We start from the raw sequence: 10,667 nt of genomic DNA, 5'->3' as shown, positions 1-10,667 counted from the left end.
TTGATAATATGAAATATCAATCAAATACTAAGGTATATCGACTATATCCATCCTTCAACAACAAAAAAGGTGTGACCTGGTTGTCGTAATTGTTATTGTTACAATTTTTCTGGCTGCTGTTGTTATTGTTGCCTTGTTCTGGCTAGCCTTCTTATATCAGAACTATGGCACATAGGCTGTTGGCTGGACAATTAGATGAGATTTAGATCCATTGCTCTGGATAAAGAGAACAAATTACAAACTATTGTCTTATTACTTTGTTTTTGTTATTAAAGATATTGGCTGTAAAATTAAAGTTTGAATACATAATCACTTTACATACTAAACTCGTATTCAAATCCAACCTAAAATTATAATGTGCCTCTATTTTAAACGGAATTGTTGAAATTTTTACTCTTCATATTCTTTACAGATATAAATGTGGTGCATATTCTACTTTTATAATTGTTAATAGCTTCTACTGATAGGTTTTCTTTTAGATAATGCAGTAACATCTACTTGTTAGCAGATTTTCGCCTGCAGTCATTCATAACAACGCCTGTTCTTTTACCCTCTGTAAATATATGAGTATTCTGTAGAATAGTCATATTTATTATAAATCGCCCTTTTTCTTAGAGTAAAGCCTTAGATATTTCACAGTAAGTACATTAGATAACTTCTTTGGATATTTCGAAGTTTTTTTTAATTTGACGAACAATGAATATTCAGCAGCGAGTAGTTAAATGTCTCATTAGACTTTCCTCCGTATATCAGGCTTTTTGGTTTATTGCTAACCTTAGAAATTTCTATTATCAGGTTTTTTATTTTTTATTTATTCATTTATTTTTGGCTATGACAGTGGATGGAGTTAATTTCGTGTTTTGCAAGCCATCTTACACGTATCTGTTTTATTCCACTGTTGTATTCTGTAGGGCAATGTCGAGATTGTAAAATCGTGCATGAGATTTATTTATTTATTTATTTTTTTGTAAGAGATTTAACTTTCTAAAGATTCATTCTCGGCCTTTCTTAACATTCTCGTACTAGTCCTTCGTGTTTGAATGAGTGCCATATTATCTATAGGCAGATATATTTCTGCAAGGTATTTCTAATTTCATAATAATGTAATTTTCATTCAGTTCGGTGGATTTAGCTACGATTAGTTTTTGTTTCGGCATGGTAATCTTCGTGCCCTTTCTGAAAATAAATTTTAGTTTAATGTTCTTGTAAATTCATTTTTGAATGTACGATATAATCGCAGGTCAGTCAATATATACAAAGCAATGTTTTGATTGTTCCTCTTCTTAAATCTTGCTGAACTATTTAAGAAGTTACTTATTGAAGCTGGCGCTGATGCAGGAAAGAAGCAATAAAGGTAAGTCACTTTAGAATTTATTGATTCCAGGACTATATCGTAGAGTTAAAAATGCTACTTTAGCTTTCTTTTCTTTCTTTTTCGGAAGAAATGTTAATTTTCATTCGGCGTATGTTGCTTGAACAATTCAAAGGACCAAGATTATAGAAAATTGTCAGATGATTTCATTGTTGAAGTATCTTAACGTTTTGCTTCTATCTTTGGTATCTTGAGTTTTGGTACCTTTCCGTTTTCCTACTGTAGTAATGTATGGCCAATTTGATATGCATTTGTGTTGCATACTGTAATTAAAGTAAGCCTCTTGTACAGACTAATCAGACAGTTGTTCTGATTTGGGTGGATGTAGGTGAGTTATTCCTTTATATAACCGACCAGATATGAATAAGGTAACCCAAGGTATTACTTTAACCCAGTTCTGATGTTTTCCCATTTCCTTTATAAAGCTAGCACCACTTTAATTACTTCTGCGATTTCTTGCCATCCTGCACTGAAGTAAGCGACCAAAGTTTATTCGTGGGTATAACCCACCAACGTCTAATTCTCTGTTCTTCCAGAAACTTCCAACCAAATCGTTCAAATTTGAATTTCCGTTTGTTCTTATGAAAGAATTCGTCCTGTCCGAAGTATTTCTAAATTTTGTAATTAATTGTATTTTCGTAAGAATTTTCTATTTAAATACCTTTCTATGGTAATCAAATTCTAACAAATATAGTAATAATTTAACATTAATTATCCTTGTCTATTTCCAGTTAATATTCAAGTTCGATTTACAAATTAATACTCACTAATATTACTGATATTTTTTTCTTATTACATTAATCTTTTTCTCGAACCCGGTGTTATGGCTAGGGAAAGTTGGTTCATTTATTTAAACCAATGACTGATTTGTTATTTAGGTTATTCAGTAACTACAGAAGTATCTCCATAAAATTCTTTTGATGCTATATAATTTTATGTGTGCTGTTTGAAAAACAGAATCTATATAAATCATTCCCTTTAGATTTTGTTCATGAATTACATGAAATAAGTCACCGTCCTAAGTATAATATATGACATAATATATAACTTTAGTCAGGAAAGAAAGTTGTGTCCATGACTGTATAGAACCTCCTCGGGGAATGGCGGGAGGTGGAGCGAGGGAAAGTATCCTCAAACCGGAGGAGCTGGCCCTAATACTTACAACAGAGTGAACGCCGCTGAAGCATCTAAGTTGCTAGACCATAGTGTTAGACCGGGTAACGGATTAGATTTACTCATACATATGTATGGCTGAATTTTCTTGATATAGGTAGACATATATCTGTATGTATGTTTATGCTGCTTTATGTAATTATATTTATTCTTTCTCTATGATTAACAGGCATATTATGAAAAATACTGTCTAACTTCCTAATTGTTTGATAGAAATTTCAGAAAAAACATTACATTTTTTTCCTATATAAAGAATATATTTACAGTTAAGAGATTAGTTTGGTAAGTCCAACACACTAAACTCTCGAACGTTGAACCGCGTGTATAGCTTTACAGATATATATATATATATATATATATATATATATATATATATATATATCTGTGTGTGTGAGTGTATATATATATATATATATATATATATATATATATATATATATATATATATATATATATATATACATACATACATACACATATGTGTGTGGTCACTTGAAATATAAAACATGCGTTTTTTGCATCTGTTTCATGTGTAAAGTTATTCACTTTAAAATGTGAATAAAATGAATAGTCCTATGAAAGGACAGTATTCATTTCATACCTCATGTTTTTCATCCACTGACACCACACAAAACAATGGTGTTGTCAGAAAAAATGTTGATCCTGATAACAGGACACCCTAAATTTATATATTAATACTATTTCATTTTTTAAAAAATATTTTGGGTCACGTCTGCCGATCGATTTTCAAATTCGGGTACAAAATCTGAATCGTAGTTAATATGATTTTGTACTTCTCTTTGTTTCTTCACCGATGCTTTGTGGCATGAGAAACGATGTTATTGTTATTTAATGCTCAGGTCATCCCTGATCCAGGAGTTCTATGATCAAATATATTTTAGCTATGACAATCCTATAAAGGACTTTATTCAATATATCGTTCCATTTTCGTGGTGGTAGTGTGTGATTTGAGGGAGATTTGACACCCTTGCGCACTCGCCTGAAGTAGAGGTTATATTAGAATAAATAAATACATAAATAAATAAAAACAAATTTGTTAGTGATGCTATATGTATTGATTGTGTTAACCTTAGGATAGTGGATTTGTTGAATCGATAGATTTGTCAGCTAAAACGCTCTTCTATTTCTGTTGCATTTCTTTACTTTTTGTGTTCAAAGCGCGCCGTGATTGGCTTACTTTGTGTTTTATATTTCTCGGCTGGATAACACATGTACCAGGGAAGTACTAGCATCTAGTCAATACGATTAAGTATACCTGCCACTTCCGCGCATATTGATTGCTTTGTACTTCAGTAATGAATTGCGTCCAATTTTTTACGATCTGAGTTCAAATACCATCTAAGCAGAATTTTCCTCTTATCCTTCTGGGGTGAATAGAATAAAGCACCTTTCTAAGGTGAAAGATTAGCAGAATTGATAGAGTGCTGGTTAAAATATCTTGTGGCATTGGTTCCGACACCCTATGTTGTGAGTTCGAATTCAGCCGAGACCAATTTTGCCTTTCATCCTTCTTAATTGGTAGAATTCTTAGAATGCTGTACAAATGCCTTGTGATATTTATCCCGGCTTTTTACGACAGTGATTTCAAGTTGTATCGGTCTTTGCTTTTCTCTTGGACAATATCGTTGGTGTGAAGTGGAGAATCTTGCTGCATGAGCGATGCTACATTTTGATTAAAATATCTTAACCATGCCTGCACCCATACTGAGGAAATGAAATGACAGACGGAGGTGTTAGATAAAAGACGGATATGTACTGAAAAACGATAGAACAACTGCCGAAGAGAATGTAATTCTCTCTTCGCTATTCTGTTTTAACTCGGTATTGAGGTCGCATTTCACTTTTCATAGGTTGATAAAATACAAGGCATTTATGCAAGTCGATGCAGTCAACTACATTTCGAACCGACAAATATATAGTTTTGTACCAAAATGAGAAATCGTTAGTATTCTCCCAGCATCATTTTTTTGTTGGATGAAGTGTGAGAGTTACTGATAAACCAGTTTTTCTATCCTATCCTAACATTGTTTTTTTATTTTTCAAGTTTCCTTCAACATTCATTACATATAATATAATATATAATATAACATAATATAAAATAATATAATATAATATAATATATAATATAACATAATATAATATAATATAATATAATATAATATAATATAATATAATATGTTTATGTGTTATCATATTTCTTATATTTTTCTTATCTTTCATTATAATTCCTCTTCCATTCATCTATAGCAGTTTTTCTCAATCATATGGACCCAGGAAGACAGATGACGTGCTGACAGAATGATTGGCACGCCGGTCAAAATGCTTAGCGGTATTTCGTCCGTCTTTACATTCTGAGCTCAAATTCTGCCAAGGCTGACTTTGCCTTTCATCTTTTTGGGGTCGGTAAAATAAGTACCAGTTGAGTACTGAGGTTGATGTAATCGACTTACCCATCCCCTCTATATTTCTGGCCTTGTGCCAAAATTAGGATGAGTCACTAAATAATAAAGGATGCTAATTTCATGCCTGTGGTAGTTTAGTTGCTTATACCCTCTTACCAATTCTGCTCTTTCTCACCTAAAATTGAAGTCTCTCCATTTTCTAAGCTATAATTTGTTTCTATGTCATCATCATCACCATCACCACCACCACCACCACCACCATCATCATCATCGTCATCATCATCATCGTCATCATCATCATCGTCATCATCATCATCGTCATCATCATCATCGTCATCATCATCATCATCATCATCATTTTGAAGGATGCATCTAAATTGTCCTTTCTTAACAGTTCAACCAAAAACGGTACCTCATAGAAAGCATGTAAGCAGCAACATTTTCAAATTACAGTCGTCATTTTCTAGCATTTGCGAGTACCTATTCTTTTGTAGTATACAATTTCACAGATAATACTTTTATTCCAGTTGTACCAATTGCAAACACAATACAGTAAACATTTCATGAGTTTCATTCATTTCGATCAAGCTATAACACTTAGCTTATTGCTCACGCTTTCTATGGCCTTATCTAAACTCTACCAGTGTTCGTCTGTGTAAGCTAGCGATCCTGCTAAAGTTACAAAAGTCCTTTGTAATACCATTGTTAAAGACAAATATAGTTTCATATATGAAACAGAAAACTTTGCTTTTGGTAAAATAAAAAAAGGTAACTAGGTGCATGCAAAAAAGCTTTACTACGTTTTCAGGCTCCCACCAACTATATTTTATAGAATGGGGACTAACTTTAGGCGCCCTTGTAGAATGTAGTGTATTCTTTCAGGAAGTTGACCGACAAAGGTAACATTTTGCCTATAAGACAAATGTATTTTGTTCTTTTCCCTCAGTTTACCCAATCTTTTCATGTAGAGAGGAATTATTTTCTTTTTGAATATTTATCTTTGTAGTATTTATGAAACGGTGTTATTGATTATCAGTCATCAAATCAGTCATGCTTATTTTCATATTAACAATTGTATTAGTTGTATATTTTATATGTTGAAAATATAACCCACATCCTCGCGAGGACATCAATGTTGCACTCAAGATTAATTTGTTGATTTTCTTTTACTGCCATTTTCCATAATGGTACATATAACATTTCTGTTGTAAATTTTAAAAGATTATATGTGCAACATTGATAATCGCAGTTTAAAACTGTTCTGTGATAACTCAGTAGTAGTTTTTGTTACGTTGTGTGTGTGTGTGTGTGTGTGAATGTGTGCATACGCGCGCGTATGCGTGTGTGTGTGTATATATATATATATATATATATATATATATATATATATATATATATATATATGGTTGCAGCATGGCCGAATGGTTAAGACGTTCGGTTCGCAGTTATGAGGATCCAGGTTTGATCCTACAGTGTAGCATCTTGGGTCAATACAAATCTTGAGAAAATCGTGCGAAAGCTCGTCGGATGGTTTGTACCTATAATTCTAAGGTACAGCCTTATCACATACGGGGTGGTGTCACGCTGATTCTGCCTGAGGATTATGTTAAAGATATACACGTCTGTGGAATTGAACTGATAATTCAGTTGACCGATCAATTGAATCCTCATTGTCGAAGCCGACGGAGATCCATTTCGTTATGTTAGTTTAATCGGTTATGTATATCGCAATTTATTGCATTCAGTTCTGTCACATTCTAGTTTAATATTATAAAACCATTTTCTGCGGTCATGCTATTTACTACAAATATAGTAACGGTAGCAATGACGTTTTTAGTAGGTAATTCGAAAATTTATTTTAATAGAATTCGAGACATTCTTGATATTTATTTTCATAGTTTTCACACACAATTTCGCTTTCATTCACACCTAAGTGCTTATACAGCGCAGACTTCTGCAGTTGATGTATTATTGCAAAAGCAGTAGCAGTGAATTTCTTTTAATATATGAGACTCATTTTCCATGTTTTATTCCACAGTTTTCACACTCACAATTTTGTTTTCATTCACCAAAGTGCTTATATAGAGTTATTCAGTTTGTGGAAAACAGTCCATCAAACTCAACCAGACTTCGCTGAGTTGTCATATTTGTACATTTTCAACAGCTCAAATGGCAGTTTATTTTTTAAATGTTCTCAGTAAACTGCACCGTAATGCTAATGGCCATTTCGCTGAATACAAAGATGGATTATCCATGGAAGAAATATTGTGGAAGAGACTGATGATCACTTTGACTATGTAATTCTTTAAACTGGTTCGCTTTATTAACCGCCTCAAATACAAGTGTACCTCATAATACAGACGACGGATCAAACTTGTATCAGGCTGAAACATTCCAGTGGGTATTTGAAAGTGATTGCAGTCTCCAAAATATTGCTTCAGAGTTAAGAACTTTTGTTAAAGTAGTTTCTTAGTCTTTGCTATTTCAAAGAAGCTCAGGCTGGCGTCACAAATTTGTGAATTTGCAAAGTTTTGATTATCCTGTTATAGAGATTAAAGTTTTTAAAATTATAAATCTAAAGTTCTTTACGCTTGTGTATCAAATGTACAGTTGTTGGTTGCTAAATAGCATCTTTACTTGGTGGGAATTCTACTAATGCTTTCCTATTCCCTAACCTATTAGCTTGTATTTTAGAGAACACGTAGTAGTAGTAGTAGTAGTAGTAGTAGTAGTAGTAGTAGTAGTAGTAGTAGTAGTAGTAGTAGTAGTAATAGTAGTAGTAGTAATTCAGCTGTAAAATGTCTGTAAATATTGTTTGCGGACTCTCTCAAAATGTTTGTTAATCTTCAATATAGATATACATGTTTTATAAAAATGTACCCTATTTTTTTTATATATCTTTCTCTAATACAAGATACTACTACTACTACTACTACTACTACTACTACTACTACTACTACTACTACTACTACCTCGCCGACGCCGCCACCACCACTACCACCACTCCTTCTACTACTATAACGATTGGTTGGTAGAATCTTTAGAGCATCGAAAAATGCCTTGCAGGATTTCTTCTGTTTGTTTGCGTTCTGAGTTCAAATTCTGCTTTTTAAAAATCAATTAGGAATTATTTAATTGTGAGTTGGTTGCTCTTTTACCGACTGTGGACATTTCTCTAGCATCGTGGTTGTAATATCCTGTCGTCTTCGTAATTTGTTTGGCACTTCAGGTTTCGATGAGTTGTTTGGATTGCGTTGGATGGAACGCAATGGATATTTGCTTGCTAACGCGACGTCAGCATCTGATATGGCTCACCTAGAAAATATTATAGACAGCGATATTGCATCAGATAATACGATGTGGTTGAGTAATTTGCATTAAGTTGATTACATGTCTTTTGTATTATGTACAAAGTTTCTGCTAATATTGTACAGATTATCTTGGAGAGCATTATACTTCAAAAGAAAAGCTCAGATCGCCTCTTTGTTTCACTATACTTAGGCTGCTACATCATGGCTTCCTCTAAAATGTTCCCCTAAAATCTTCAAATCCACGATCTTATATGGATTATTGCATAGCGATCGCTATTCTATAATAATAGGAATAAACAAAATAGCAATTGTAAGTTAATCATCATGATAAGTCGAAACTTCGTGTTTAGTGTTACTGTTAAATGATAAACTAGTAGATTATCTTCTCAGTTTATCTTTGCTGTTGTGTTAAATTGGCTTTGAAGATTCTTGTCTTAGAGCAAACTTAAACACATTCCATTTTGATCTTATGGATTTTCAAACAATGTGTCGACATCTCTCCGTTCATTATTGTCACATATTTTTATCCTTCCACTTCCTCTTCTTTCTCTCCCCATATATCCACACCTCATCTCTACACCTCCCTCACACCTCTTCAACTACACCACCTCCTCCTCTCCTCCACACCTACCCCCTCTTTCAATTCTTTTCTTCCTCTACAACACCTCCTCCTCCTTCTCTGCCGCCATACCTTCATACACACTTCCTCCTCCTCCACCACAGCTCCTCCAACAGACTCTACCACTACACCTCCATTACCACACCTTTACTACACTTCTTCCTTCACCTGCACCACTACACTTCCCTCTCCTCCATCATATCTCCTCTTCCTCTTAACTCCTCCTTTTACACCCTCCTCCTACTCCACTCTCTTCCTCCAACACACCTCCTCCTCACCATACTTCCTACTCCATTACTTGCCCCTCCACTACACCTCCTCATCATTCACTACGTCTCCTCGACCACATCTCCTCCTCCACCTCATCGTTGTCATCATCATCGCAACTTACAATACAATATATACTTTTCTACTCTAGGTACTAGGCCCGAAATTTTGGGGGAGGGGGGTCAGTCGATTAGATCGACTCCAGTATGCAACTGGTACTTAATTTATCGACCCCGAAAGGATGAATGGCAAAGTCGACCTCGGTGGAATTTGAACTCAGAACGTAAAAAGAGACGAATACCGTTAAGCATTTCTCTCGGCGTGCTAACGTTTCTGCCAGCTCGCCGCCTTAAAACACACTATATACATCTACAAAGACAGTCGTATACACGCACACAATACACACACACATGGGCACACACAGACGCACGCACACACACACACACACACACACACACACACACACACACACACACACACAGAGTCACAAAGCAGCAACTGAGACAAAAGTCTCTACATTGAATCTGAAAATGAAATTGGGTCCAGTGGTACAGGGAAAATGTCATAATGTTGATGATAATGATGATAATGATGAAGATGACGATGATTATAATCATCATCATCATTGCCTCAACTAGTGCCATCACTGTCATCATCACTATCTTGATTTTCCCATCATCGTCCTCATTATAATCACTATAATCATCATGCTCGCCTTATGATATACATACATACAAACATACATACATTACATATATACATCTACATACATACATACATGCATGCATACATACACACACACATACATACATACATACATACATATGTGCAATATATGGATTCATGGAATCTTGTGAGAATCACAGAAAAGCTCCTCTAGTTGACCTGGTTACCATACCATGAAGTAATCCAATACGGAAGAATATAATGTAGAGTTCTATGCAGCTGAAATTCAAGAGATCCAATCTATGAAATTATTTCATGAGGGGTGTATAGACCATAAAAATTTAGGAGGTATGAAAGGTGAATATCTTTATTTAACCACATAATATGCATAGGGTTACGGTCATTTCGCAGCTCATTTCGAGGGTTTACTGTATATAATAAATTATTTTACATGTCTGCACCAGTAAGCATGCTACAGTACAATACAGTACAGTACTATTGTATATTACAAACCAATGCAGATATATAAGGCTAGCTCTTTAGATCATCAGTACATCATGGTTACACCAATGCTTCAACTCTGCGTATACATACAAAATCATTCTTAAAATATACAATGTATGGAAAACTGATAATTGATAAAATTAGATGTGTGTTGTCATTAAAGAATAAACGTAAATAATAAATACATTTATCATGCTGGATCTAAGTTTAGGAACTTGACCATCCGTAGTGCAAACAAGGGACAAGTGAGGGATAGAACAGAAAGGAAAGTAGTTTGATTTTAAAAATTGAGAGTGTTTAAAAATACGTATAAACAATGAAATAAAATATAA

This window comes from Octopus bimaculoides, chromosome 10 (genome assembly GCF_046866305.1).
Source record: "Octopus bimaculoides isolate indiv1 chromosome 10, ASM4686630v1, whole genome shotgun sequence".
NCBI lineage: Eukaryota > Metazoa > Mollusca > Cephalopoda > Octopoda > Octopodidae > Octopus > Octopus bimaculoides.
This window is presented reverse-complemented; position numbering follows the sequence as displayed.